This window comes from Amblyomma mixtum, chromosome 9, assembly GCF_055824585.1.
Source record: "Amblyomma mixtum isolate Tamu chromosome 9, ASM5582458v1, whole genome shotgun sequence".
Classification (NCBI taxonomy): Eukaryota; Metazoa; Arthropoda; class Arachnida; order Ixodida; family Ixodidae; genus Amblyomma; species Amblyomma mixtum.
Genome location: NC_143020.1, coordinates 17,010,909 through 17,025,547, shown reverse-complemented (window position 1 = coordinate 17,025,547; position 14,639 = coordinate 17,010,909). Strand labels below are relative to the sequence as shown.

General features: G+C 50.3%; 1 pseudogene; it reads right to left on the bottom strand.

Annotated features, from left to right (window-relative positions):
• Positions 1-10,877: 10,877 nt before the first annotated feature.
• LOC149328403 (uncharacterized) lies at positions 10,878-12,128 on the bottom strand (annotated as a pseudogene).
• Between the last annotated feature and the right edge of the window lie 2,511 nt (positions 12,129-14,639).

The window sequence follows — 14,639 nt, the reverse complement described above, 5'->3', positions numbered from 1 at the left end:
CTGTGCACAGTGCAATGGTTTTCCAAAAAATAAAGGCTGCCATGCCTGCAAAGAGCCGTAGTACTTCACTGCACTGTCAAACAGCCTGAAACTAGACCAGGTCCTTGCTCCTCCGGCCAACAGTTGGAGTTCTAAAGGACAAACAAATAATGGGGCTTGTGGAATGAACATTAGCAAAGAGCCTAGACCTATACAAGAAATCATGAAGTGAAAGAAAAGGTGTCAGCTGCAAAGCGTGCTTACCAAAACTTGAGAAGTTGAGCAGGCAAGGAGGTCCTCTGAAAACCACTGTTGAACAGCCTGTACCCAAAACGAAATGTACACAGTGAAGTAGGGACAACGCCAGCTGTGCACAGTGCAATGGTTTTCCAAAAAATAAAGGCTGCCATGCCTGCAAAGAGCCGTAGTACTTCACTGCACTGTCAAACAGCCTGCACACATACAAGGCAGCACCACTGAGTAAACTGCCTTTGTGCAGGGGCTCTGAATCGTAATGAAATAAAAGCATCACGCAGTTAAGATAACCAAAAACTAAAGGCACAGTGCACGAAGGACAGGACAGGTCCTTCGTGCGCTGTGTCTTCAGTTTTAACAATGTACCGACTAGCCCAAACAAATACCTTAGTGAAGATAACCAAAGCCTTTTTAACGCGAGTTTCACTGACGGCAATCACAGCAAGGAGAATTGGAGCACACAGATGGCCAGATGAGAGTCCTTGGCAAGAATAAAACCCTGCCAGAATGCAATAGAGCACAGACTTTAATCAATGTGTAGAAAAAAATTCACGCCTTATCAACGTACGCTTAAACAAAGCTGGTTGGTTTGAAGCTTTATCACGTTCACCTTGTCACCGCCTTGGTAAAGAAAACAACTCGCATGCGAGAGCAGCCTAGCTGTATCCACTTAACAAAAGCTCAAATACATGCAAACGCCCTGTTTTAATTCATTCAACGCTGCACTTTGGTATGTAAAACACTGGCTGATACTGTTTTGTGATTTGTAGACCAAAGGAGTGACACACTAGCCGACCGTTCAATCAGGCGCGTTAGTGGCTTAGCTAAAGCAAGGCCGGCACTTTCACCACAGAAGAGAAATGGAAGGTTACTTACTTTTGCGGAAAACGAGGTTCACATCTCTGTGCAACACTGGTAGTAAACGATACCACAGAAAAAGGGGAAACTGCAAACTGCAGCGGCGTGAAGTGCCAACCAGCGCGGAATAAAGTGCGCAGCAAAACGTACAGGGTCAATCACACTTAGAGCGAACACGGCTCCGCGTGGCTGCGCACACGCAAAGCACTATTGCGACCAAGCCGTTGGCAAACCTGTGCAAAGCGGCAGATGGCACAAAGCATGACACTGAGGTCTCTCTTCTCGTGTCCCACTCTACATGAATTCATCAGCGGGTTAGACGCAATGGCACTCCGCAGGTACGTGGCCACGCGGAGCTGTGTTCCCTCTAAGTGTGATTGACCCTGTACAACGTACGCAGCACCCACTTCGCGCGCGTAGCTATCGCTAGCCTCTGCAACGCCAAATGGCCAAATAAAGTACTAAATTTCTAAACGTAAAAATAAACAAATCATCAAAGAACCAAAAAACAAATTGAATCTAATTATTTCATGTAAAACTAAGTACTTGCAGCTTGCACTAAGATTTATTTCTGCTTGAAACGGTAAAACCACTTTGGCAAACTAGCCTCCATCGCCACCGTGCTGAGCCACACCAAGCAGCAAGCTGCGGCGTGACTCAAGAAAGATTATTGCCTCCAAGATCCGCCGACACGAAACGATAACGCGTGGGTGATCTGTGCGCGAGCGAGCTCGGCGAAGGCGGCGGGAAGGCGGCGATGGCAGCGTACGCTGCGCCTGTCAATCCGCGTGCTGCCGCCAGCTAGCCGAGGCGTAACAGAGGCGTTCGCAACATGAAGCACATTTTTTCACTCTCGTAACTGCCGTCGGCTTTCAGGGCTATTATATGTTACCTAAATCCAGCCTTACGAGTGGCGGGTTAGCTGCACTCGATGTGGAACGTGATTCGGGGTCCGTAGGAGAAAACGCGCTTTTAGTGTTCGAATACAAAGCATAGAGTAATATAGAAGTAAAGAGCGGACACTCCCGTAGGCCCCAGCGGCCGACTTTTGTGCACAGCGCACCTAGCGGACCCGGGGAAACACACTGGCCTCAGAGATGATAGCCTACAACAGAAATCTTGGAGGGTCTACTTTCATTTTCGGTTTCGTTCTCGCATGCATAGCGTCGGTTCGTGCAGGTTTGCCCAGGTGTCAAGTGCACGGAACTTTGCATTGCTATTACATGCTATTACCCTACCGCTTGGAGTCACGCAAAAGAACGTAAATGCAACGACACAATCACACAAGATGATCTTGACTGAGGTGTATTTTTATTATGCAAAACATGCTTCAAAAACATACTTGAGAAAACTTATTGGCTTCCTTCGAGTTTTTTCATTGTTGCCGCACCACGTGACACAGCAGTGCCTGCCGTAGCCCCCACTTCCCCGTGGCATGGCCTGAGAACATAGAAAAGCCACAATCTTGCATATCGGCAAATTCCTGCGTTGAGATAAACCTAATGAACACAAACAAAAATACAAAATACACAATTTCTCACAACGCATGCTACGCGTAGCTAACCAAATTCACACAAAGGCGATATCATAGTTGAATTCACATGTCCTGAAGCCGCCGTGTGCAGCTTTAGTAAATAAAACAAACGGCCCTCACGCCGAATGCTACAGTTATGCGCTATTTCTTCTTCGAAATATGCGTATTTAGGGCTATGCCACCCAGCGAGACACATAGAGGAATATTTACGTGCAGACAGTACAGCAAGAATTGCGAGCTGCGGTCTTACCAAGAAACAACCGTCGCAGCACCACAGCAGTACACAAAACGGACGTGCCCACGAAGCTTGCAGACGCCGCAAAAAAATACAGCCGCTGACACCGTCGGTCCGCCGCTCACTGCCGCCTGGACTTGCTTGCCCGTTGGCTTGACGCACTTAAAAAACGCCGCTGTTGCTGACGTAACTGCGGCCGTAGGCGCGCTGCGCACGTCACTGCAAGCCAAGACATGCCAAGACCATACTCTTTTTCTTTTTTTATTTGCACGTTCAGTGCCATCTGGCGGAAACGGGGAAGCGCCGAACTCGGCCGCGAAAGGGCCCGAGTGTCCGCTCTTTACTTTTATGTTACTCTATGTACAAAGAGCGGTCTTTGCACCGGCGCGCCTGCTCTTCGAAATGTCAAGCAGGAGAGCCATCTAATTTATGTGCCGTGATTTACAGCATGTTTAATCCACGGCGGCAACTCTCTCCTGATTGCTAGGCGCGTCTCCTTCACGTGGTCTCAAGTTCCACGTGTTAGTAACAAGTCTAGAAAACATCTGACTTCAGATGTTTCACAGAAGTTTCACAGCAAACATCTGACTGCAGATGTTTAAGAGACGTCGCAGCGGAAACTTCTTCTTGTCGACATCTATGAGACGTTTGAACGCAGCGCAAGACGTTTGTAGTCATTTGGAGCTGTTCCGAGACGTTTGTAAGACGTTTTGTGTTTCGTGGGGAGCTTAAAGGGAAGAATTGTATGCGTGAACGTTTTCTCACAGAATGTGACCCTGAACCCTTCAAGGACTTCAAAAAGTTCCGCAACAACCTAAATAAAGAACTTCTGCATCCAAGAAACAGATACTTTGCCAAATAACTTACCAAATCATCAAATAACACTGCTGCTACGTGGAACCAATTCCACTCGCCATTTGGGTCAACACATGCTAATACAGTAGTTAAAGAAATTGTAATTAACAATTTGAAACTGAAGGAGATAAATGTGGCGGATGCGTTTAATGATCATTTCGTGAATATCATCTTTCCACCACCGCTAGGAGGTCATGCCGCATATATGGGGAGTGAATGCGAGCATACAGTTCTTTTTCAAACCCAGTTACAGATACAGAAGTTGTTTCAACTGTTATGAAGTTAAATAACTGTTTATCCCGCGATCTTTATCACATAGAGATACGTCCTGTAAAATCTGTTGACAATGTTACCAAAGTACCGCTCAATTTTCTTGTTAACCTCTTTCTTACAAATGACTGCTTCCCTGAGGCTTTGCAAATAAGCTAAGTTGTGTGTTCCTTATAAGAAAGTAGATATAAATTATCTAAGTAACTGCGGACCAATATCTATCTTGCCAATATTTTCTAAAAACTAGAAAATTTACTTCCACGCTTAGTACGGTTCACAGATAAATACATCTTGATGACAAATTCACAGTATGGCTCCCAGAAACAACGTTTGAGTGAACTTGCCCCGCTTGATCAGAAAGAGTTTATCCCGAAGGGCATTGAACAAAACTATTACGCATTAGGAACTTTTGTTGACTTCTGCAAAGCTTTTGACTCTCTTAACCGCAGTTTACTTTTACAAAAGGGAAGTTTCTATGGTGGTGGTGGTGGTGAAAACTTTTAATTACTGAAATAGAGTTTGGGAGCCACAGAGTGGCCCCGCTACATGGTCGGCGTCCCTAGTCCGGGACACCGCATGACAAGGCCCCATCTCACTCCCGTTTCACCAGAGCCCTTTGGGACTCGAGCGAGGAGCAGTGAAGGAGGGCAGTCTCCCATGCCTCTCTGGAAGGGGTAGGGGAAGGGGGGAGGTGGGGATTTTTAGTACATGCCCACACCATGTGGAAGATATCACAGGTCTCCCCACAGTGCGGGCATCGCCCATCCGTGTTAGGATCGTAATGCTTTAATATTGCAGGACAGAGTAGAGTACCTGTCTGCAGGCGCCTTAAAGTTCGCTCCTCCGTCTTACTCAGCCCCTTTGCAGGGGCCGGGAAAAGGCGGTGGATGTCGCTATAATGCGTTATAATTTCCCTGAATCGCAGCAGCGGCTGGTTAGTCTCCGAGCCAGAAGAGCTGGGATGAGGAGCCCGGTGAGTAAGCGCTCGGGCAGCCGCGTCCGCGGCCTCATTACCTCGTAAGCCCTGGTGGCCAGGAGCCCAAATGATTCTTTTGGGTGTTGGATCAGTGGCAGTCCGTCTTAGAATACAAGCAGCCAAGGGGGAGATCTCCCCTGCCAAGTAATGATCACATGCTTTTCGGGAGTCCGTAATGGTGATTCTCGAATTGGCGTGGGCGGCAGCAAGCGCTATCGCTACTTCCTCGGCTCGCATTTAATTCGGGGCTCGAAAAGAAAGTCCATCAACGTGCATTTCCTGGTGAACGACATCGGCCGTGCAAAATCCCGTGGACGATGGCCCTGCGACGTCTACATAATATACACCGGGTCGGGAGCCGTGTTGTCTCTCAAGAGCCCGAGCCCGCGCTTGTCGCCTGTTTACGTGCATGTCGGTGTCCATGTTACGGGGGAGCGGGGAGACCCAGAGCATATGGCGCCACAGTACTGGGATACGCGCCGCCTCCTCTGGAGTGGTGTTGGATGTGTAAGCGGTTTAGCAGGTGGCGCCCAGGGGCCGTCTGCATGAGCCGCGTGTATTGGTTCACGAGGTGGGCCTCCCGCAGCTCCTGGTAGGAGTTTAGCACCCCCAATGCCTTCAGTTGGGCATTAGAGGTAGCCACCGGGAGATCCAGGGCTCGCTTAGTTGCCTTGCGGATGATGGCGTCTATTCGTGCCTCGTCTTGCTTAGTAGTGCGGAGATATCCGGAGATATATAGAGGATCAGGCTAGTCACGAAGGCATAGACGAGCCGAAGCGCGTCACTGCCCCGCAGACTGCCCCGCTTCTTGGAAACGCGGCGGATCATGCGCCCTACCTGTTCGCCTACTCTCTTGAGTTTCAGAATGGTGGAGTCCGGTCTGAGTCTGTGGTGAATAAAAAAGCCCAGAATACGGAGCTCCTCCACCTCTCTAATAGGACCTCCTGACAGAGAGATGTGAATTGCTGTCCTATCCTTTGGGTTCGCTATGACATGCAGAAGCTCTGATGTCGCTGGAGCACATTGGAACCCACAGTCAATAGCATACGCATCGACTATGGAAGCGGCCTGCTGAAGGCGGGCCTCCATGTCCCCAAGGCTCCCCTCAGTGGTCCAAATTGTAATGTCATCTGCATATAACGCGTGTTGAATGCCTTCCACCCGGGCCAGTTGGCTTGGGAGGCGCATCATAGCTATGCTGAACAGGAGTGGTGATAACACCGCTCCCTGCGGGGTACCCCGTGTTCCCATCATGTAAGGGCCGTATTCCTCGCCCTCAATCCGAAGAAAGGCCTGGCGATTAGTCAAGAAATCTCTTACATACGCGAAGGCCCTAGCCCCACAATCGGTAGAACTCAAGTTGGCCAGGATGCTTCCGTGTTTAACATTGTCGAAAGCCCCTTTCAGATCAAGGGCGAGGATGGCTTTGTCATTGTGTTGCATAGTTGTGGGTCGTATTACATCCCTGTGCAGCTGGAGAAGGACATCCTGTGCAGACATGTGGGGGCGAAACCCGAACATGGTGACTGCAAAGAAGCCCTTACTCTCCAGGTATGGAGAGAGGCGATCCCGAACCATCGTCTCCATAAGCTTGCCCGCTTCCACTCGGGAGGGAGTGGACGCCCGTCCCAGATCTGGTTGATGTATTCTAATAAATGGAGGTAGGCTGAGTCCGGTAGGTTCGCCAACAGGTTCACTGTTATGTGATCCCGTCTCGGAGCCGTACCCCGGCGCATTTTTGCTAAGGCCGCCTTAAGCTCATGCAACTCAAAAGGGGCATCAAGTGTTTCATTAGGCCCGCCAGAGTGCATGTACTCAGGCCCAGGCGGGTCCTCCGTACGACAGAGATATCTGTCACACAGTGTCCGCAAGTTGCGCCGTCGTACCTTGATACCCTTGCAGAGCCCGCCGGAGCTGCTTTTGCGTCTCCCCTCTCGTTTGGGAGCAGTCGATTAGACTGCGAAAGAGACGCCACGTCCCCTTCGAGCTCATCTGATGAGCTGCGGCGTCGCAGCATGCTATCCAATTTGAATCTGAGAGTTCGACAGCATACGCTGCAGCTTGCTCTGTGAGTTTGGCTATGCGGTCGCGTAATTTGCGATTAGTTTTCTGCTTTTTCCACCGTTTAGTTAAGCTCCGGCGCGCCTCCCACAAATGCAGGAGGTGGGTGTCCACTGCGGGAATCTCTTCGGTGGTTTGTAGTGTTGTGACGTGTTGTTTCTGAATGTTGTATATGTGGTTAGCCCACTCCGCGTAGCCGCCGGAATATAGTACGGGAGGGATAGTGTGATTTCGGAATTTGTGCCAATCGGTCAGTTTGGCCTGACCCCATTTTTTGCGCGCTGCCTTCGCCATGAGTGTAATCCGGAGAAGGAGGTGATCGCTGCCTAGAGAATCTCCCAAGTTCTCCCAAGCAACCGCTCTAGCATTTTTAACGAGAGAAAGGTTTGGACACGTGTCGCGGGTTACCGAATTCCCCACTCGGGTGGGATACGCCGGGTCCGTGAGCAACGTGAGGTGGAGATGAGCTCCGCCAGCTTACGTCCTCTTGCCTGTTCGAAGTGGTAGCCCCAATAAAGGCTGGGAGCATTGAAGTCTCCAACGATCACTAGAGGCTCTTTGGCTGCCACTTTTATCGCGCGAAGGAAGATTTCATTAAAAGTTACGCGCGGCTTACGCGGAGGGCAGTGTATGTTGAGGATATGTATTGACGGGTCGCGGCGTCTGAGAGGCAGTACCCGGACCATTGTATATTCTTGCTCGTTACTCAAGTCTAAGTCGACCTGAACCACGGTGTAAGCCTTATTCACCAGGATGCACGTAGAGGGGCCCCCTTGAAATGTGCTGTAGCCTGATAATTTAGCGTCCATGCCGGGCTCCTGCAGGGCAACGAGTGCCGGCATGTCACCTAGGGACTGCAGGTAGAGCTGGAGGTGTGACCGTTTTTTCCAAGCTCCGAAACCCCTGCAGTTCCATTGGATGATTTGGAATTTTTCAAAGTTTTTATCATTGCTATTAGATCTGCTAGCCATCTTGTTCTATTTATTTACGGGCGAGCGGACTAGCTCTGGCCGGGAGCCAGCGCAACCCCAGCGAGGGGCCGCACCGACCCACCAGCTGCCGAGCCTGAACCGTGTTCCTCCGCTGCCTGGCGGGAGCCTGTCTTACGTTTAAGGTGAGGGGATTCGCAGCTAGTGGCGTTCTTAATTTGGGTGCTGACCCAGGGCTGCACGGCTTTAAGGACCGAGTCAGTGACCTGGGCCATAAGGTCGGGAAGTGCTTGCGCTAAAGCTGCCTTGAACATGTCCTGGAAGGACTCGCGGACTGCTGACATGATTTGATTCGGGAGGGCCGCCACTTGCTCCTCCAGTTGCTCGGTTTGGCGCTGCAGTGCCTCTTGGCCGGCGACGCGACCAGCAGATCCAACTACCGTGTCGCCGCTCTGCCGCGAGACGCTAGTGAGGCAAGATGTTACGGATTATCCGTCATCCTCGTCATCTGGCTCAGCTTCTTGCATTGGTTCGGATGACCAGGCCTGTTTGGCCTCTAATTCTTGAATTTTGCGCGCTAGAATTTGGTTCTGGCGCCTGAGCTCCTCTACCTGCTGCTGTAGGGCGGTTTCGGTAGGGGAGGGACGGGTAGGGGGCCCGGAGACTGCCCTACTCCAACTGCTCACCTGTGGTTGGACGGGTGCCAAGGGCGGGAAGTCCCTGGCATTGAGGACCGGGGGCACCGCCTGGGTCGCGGACTTGACAGGTTTCGATGTGCCGGGTTTGGCCTTGGTTTCCTGATCGGCTGGCGCTTTCTTGGCCTTGGGCGGACGAGCCTGCTTGGGCCCCGTCTTTGTCTTCGGTTTCGATCAGGATGGGGAGCTCGGTTTGATGGCTTTCCGGAACCGCCCGGCACAGCCAGGAGCTCCGGTAGGGTGGCCGCCTCCGCAGATGAGGCAGCTCGGAACACAGTCATGTTCTGCCGGGCCGTCAGGAGTGGCATCAGGAACCTGGACTCCGCAGCGTTTGCAGCGTCCCGGCTGCGGTCGCGGGCACGCATAGGCCCGATGGCCCACTGTGCCACAGCGGTGGCATGCTGGCACTGTTTTCTTGTACAGGCGAACAGGGAGCCGTTCGTAGCTGTACAACACCGTCCGTGGCACCTTGGTCCCCGCGAAGGTGATCACCGCAACCGGGGTTCCTCCTAGCTTGCGCACAGACACCACATTTTGTTCCGCACTGAGTTTTCGTTTAACGCTTTCGGACGTTTCGTCTGGCGAAACAGTCACGACGCCTCGACAGAACGCACCGGAGAGTTTAGGGTGTCCCCGGAACGGTAGCTCGCGTTCCCCTACCGGCAGCACAACATCCCGAAGTAGCTTCTCCGCGGCGTCCACTGATTTCAGTGCACATACAAGGACGTTTTGGTCCCAAACGGGTCACACCGCAAGTCCAGCATTTGCGTCGTCCCCGAGGATGCTGCGGACTGCAGCGCCGGCTTGTCCAGGGCCAAACGTTGCCTTGAGGTCGACCGTGTTTCTTGGTTTCAGCACCACGACGATGTCATCTTTTTCAATGCGCGACGTGTTCTGCGGCCGCCACCGGAGTTGCTTCGAGCTCTTCGAGGCTGCGTTCAGTGCACTCCCGCCCTGCGTATGCGCAGAGCTAGCCGGCGCCTGTTGCTGGGTGGCACCAGCACCAGCGTCCCTCGATGCCGCTGCCGCGTTCTTCTTTCCGCGCCAGACGCGGACCATATCTTGTACGTAGTCGTCCTCAGTTGGTAGAGGATCCTCGCCTTGAGTCGTATCCTCGGATTGATGGGTATCCATTGTTACGATCTGCAAGGACTGCGGGTCGCATCCGGTTACTTGATTTGGAGCCGCCAGAGCCGAGGGATCCCCGACCGGGGCCATCGCAGGCCCCGGCGCCGTTAGGCTTAGCACCACTGCGGCGTGACGAAAGCTTCAAATGACCGAAAAGTGGTCAAAAATTGGCCCCACCTTAACAAACGTGGTGTAGACGGGTGCCGCTGAGGTTCCTGGAGACGATAATACCAGGCTTGCAGGGGAAAAAATTGGTGTATCGCAATTGATTGCGATCTGTCATGGAGCCGACGCGGTATGCGACCGCTCCCGTCACCGACGCTAGCTCCCCTCCCCTTTATGGTGTCCACGGCACCGCTTATGATGTTATTCAGTGGAGAACGTGCAAACTTTTTTTATTCGACAGTGTGCCATGATGCATAAGTTGAGAATGGGTGAAAGAATTGTAGGTGGTAAAAATTCAAGGAGTGAGGTCCAGTTTCCCTTCAGTAGGCAGCAGGCTTTCTACAGGGGTGTCCCTGCGACGCCTTTTTCTTGGTGGCTGAGGCTGAGCACAAATACTGCGGAAGGTAGCAACGTTGCACGCTGTCGAAAGCGTCGTGAACCTCCTTTCTTAATTCCCGCGAAGGGGCCAAAGTTTATTTCTTGGCATCGCAGACGGACGGTGACAACACGTCAATGACGGAAGCAAATTCAAAGCGCTCGCTTCACCCACGCGGGCCAGAGCCGCCAGTGGAATCGCGGTGTGCAAGTTTCCATACCTGGAAAGAATTATTGTGGCACTCCAGTGGTGAAACGCGAAAAACAATGTCAAAGAAAACGCAAGCAAAAGCATCGCAAACCGGATGGGCGCGCCTGTGTTTCCTGTCGACAGGCTGATGAGTAAGTGGGACCTTTGGCCAGGCTTCGTGTAATGCCGAAAGAGATTTCATGGCCGAGCTTGGAAACAACTCTCTCACCTTGACGATGTAGGCAACGACGATGAAGATATCGGAATCACCTCACCAGCGTGCTCCGAAAGCCGAAGGCAAATGATTGCTCAGCATCAGTGCTAGAAAAACTTGCTCGTGTAAGGGAACATTTGCCCGACAAGTTTAGATGTCTACTCTTTATTCGAGCGGACGACACTAATCAGCTCCTTTAGCACGGCCATTCTTTCGCCGTGTCGGCTTTGCCGGCCAGCCTCCGCATCGGCAATTATCTTCAGCAGGCTTTCTATACAGGGGTGTCCCTGCGACGCCTTTTTCTTTCGTGGCTGAGGCGGTGGCTCTGCTTGGGGCTCGCTGCTGGGCTTAATTTGTTCCCTGTAAAATACATGATAATGACTTCCCTTCATGTCTTCACAAATAAAAACAACTTACCCTGAGGCAGCGTCTTCTTGTTCAGGGGCTTGCGGGGAAGTAAGGACTCTACCCTGTGTCAGCAGCAGAGTTGGTGAAATGTGGTGCTGTTTTTCCAGCACCTCCGCCAGCTAACTGAAAAATTTAAGAAGCTTTTATAGCTGTTTGAAAAAAAGAAACACAAAATTGAACTTAATTTACTTACCTCTCTTACTCGCATGATACTCGAGAGTGGCCCGATCAGTTGTTTTTCTTTTTTTTGCTTTTGCGTTTTTATAGCTTCGCTCTAGCGATCTTCACTTATTTTCTGCCTGAAGCGCAGTCACGTTTCCGCCGAACTCAGCATTTATAACGGCCGCCAGCTTCGCCCTCATGAGCTTTCTCGTTCTGTATATGTTGGAGTAATGCATAAGCATGCAAGAAGCCAAACGAATGAAATGTTAGTGCTAGATAAATACAGCTTTGTTTACTAGTAATGCATGACTTACCTGAAGCCGCCTTTCTTGCTCCCCAACTCGGTGAACTCCTTATACTTTGCGATCAGAAAGAGCGTCTTAGGCCTCGGCCAAATTCCCTTTCCCCATCGGGCTGGGCCTCGGCGCTCGGACTTGGGTCTGGCATCGTCAGCTGTCAATTAACGGCTGCCGGGGCCGCACCTCTAATGTCGGCTGATGAGGCCGTAGTCCCTTGGCTTCCGTGCAGCTGGGCACTTCGAGCTCCGTCGGCCTCGTTCACAAAACGAACGCGGACGCGGAGGCCGTCTACGAAAAATAAAGAGTAAAGAAAAAAACAGGATCAGCATGCCATCGTGGTAAGAACCGCAGTGCGAACTGCGCGTCCGAGAAAGTTACCACACACGTGCTATTGTTGTTATCACCGTCACATGTGCTCAAATGGTGACACTCACCTTCCGTCTCGTAAAGCAGTCCTCCTTGCTCCCCGGCCGCATGGACACCGTTCTCGTCTACGACGGGGAACACGTCCCTTTCTTGGTCATCGATAAACCACTTCATGTCGTCTGCTGTGGCACCTCGTGACCTCGTGCACTGAAGTGAACTGACAGTGGCGCAAGTGTAAACATGCAGAGAACCCATGCACGAAATGGATTGTACGATGTCAGATGAAGAGCGGCAGTGCAGATGGCGTGCGCTGCACTCGCCAAATTGAGCACCAGAGTGTAACACTCTTTAACTAGTGCAGAAAGTGCAGCCAAATCGAAGAGACCATACGAAACTTGCAGCTGTCACTGAAAAACATTTTGCACGGCAATAAGCTTGAATGGTTGGTTGGTTTGTTTATGGGGTTTAACGTCCCAAAGCGACTAAGGCTACGAGAGACGCCGTAGTGGAGGGCTCCGGAAATTTCGACCACCTGGGGTTCTTTAACGTGCACTGACATCGCACAGTACACGGGCCTCGAATTTCTCCTCCAAAGAAATTCAGCCGCCACGGCCGGGATCGAACCCACGTCTTTCGGGCCAGCAGCCGAGCACCATAGCCACTGAGCCACCGCGGCGGCGTAATAAGCTTGAATGGAATGCCGGCTAATCCTAATGTCTAGCTGACGGAAGCAATGACAGAATTGACTGTTGACTTCCGTCATGTATGTCATAACGAGCCCCTCTTTTCGTTTCATTGTCTGCTCTTTTGCTAGCTTGCATGCATGCAGTGTTCAAAATATTCTAACTTACCTCTGCTACTTCAGTTTACATGTGAAAAGTTTGCGCCTTTTTACTCTAGCGTAAGTAGGCTTGAGTCATTTCTAGCAAGCCAGTTACGCTGAATTTTTTGTAAAAATAGTTTATGCCGTGAAAGATAACAAACCATGTCTTAGCCACTTTTTGTCACCAGCAGGGACGTCCGACTGTGGCTTTGTAGAGACTCGGCTGGAAGCGCTTGCGACGCCTTGTTGCACACATGCTGGAAGACATGGTGCGGCAGTAAACACTGCTGCCTTAGAAAAGGAGCCTGTTTGCAGTACAATGTCATCATAGGTTAAAGAACCTCGGGTGGTTTAAATTAAATTGGAGCCCTCCACTATGGCGTCCTGAAGCGACAATTTGCAGTTTTACCACCTGCCTTGCCGCGAGGAGCATCTCCTGTAAATGATCTGCCTGCTAAGAACCGGTCACCTTGTTAAACTTATAGAATTAACTCGTAATCCACTCAGACATTTTTAGCAACGTCATCCCTAACACATGGATAGGCCCGAAGAAGTGCACCTCGCTGGAAGGCAGGGAGTGCAGGCACCATATCAGGCAGTGCCCCGTAAGCAGTATCTAATGTCGGTTTTATATGTGTGCAGGTAACTGCAGGTACTGTGCAGTGAACTGTACCAGAGGCTTATGATGTGTATAGCAATCTATATCTAAACAAAACTATTGTGCTCAGGTAACTTTGTGTTCCATACACTGCATAAAAAATAATCTTGCAGCTTTATTAGCACATCTGCTGCGGTTTTACCAGTGCAGTGTTGACAGCAGTTTGTTTATTTTGCACTGAAATTGAGTTGGAGCAAGGTTTTATTTCTACTCTTTAAAATTCGAACCTTATGGTTTTGTGCGTGGCACCATGCTTATTATATACTTGCACATCTTTAATTGCGCATCCCTCTAGTCGGCTTTTTATGCTTCGCCGCCGAAAGAGCAAGCAAATGAAGAGGAATGGTTTTATAATAGAGTCAGCCAGTGCTGTACTGTTTTGCACCCTGTGCACATGCAAAAAGTGTGTATACATTAATTTTCTAACCTTGAAAGATACTTATCTCAAATCTTCTGTTTTATCTGGACCTGCAGCATATCTCATTTTGTGCCCATCGTTATGGGCTCTAGTCATTTTCATAATTCCTCTCAATTTTTTGTGTGCTGCAGCAGTAGAAGTCCCATGTTAGTTTATTTCTCCAGGCTACAAAGTATTAGAGTCTCTGGGCCTGGTAATGAATGAAATTATCTTAGATGCTAGAATGTTGTTTATTGTCTCAGAAAGCTTAATTATTGCGTTGGAAGGAATGTCATGCTGCATATGAGTTGTAATGCCAAAATATGGTAGGAGTTCAGATCATGAAGCAGGCCAAGCCAGCTATTCTGTAGATTTGTGCAGTGAGATGTGATTGCAAAAAAACATACTTAATGCAGATGCGGTATTTATGTAAGGAGCATTTGTTTACTGAAAAGCAGAAAGCTCAGTCAGTGCAATGCAGAGGCATTGCGAGTTATACTGAGTGTGTAGTACACGTTTACACCACTGAGCTAAATTCAATGGCAGCATTTGCTAGTCGCCTTTGCGCTGTGGTGTTTATAGTATGTTTCACACAGTACGTGTAAATTTCTGCCGCTGTTCTTCAGGAATTGTAGCTACAGAGCTGGAGCCAACCTGGCGTTATAGGAATAAAAGAAATTCGACTTTCTCAGAAGTGATGCACATTATGACGCATGGGGCCTCCAGCAAGGCTCTACTGCTACTTTTGTCTACCAATAAAGCTAAGGATGTTTTTGAGCAAATGTGAACACTTTTTCTTTTTTCTTT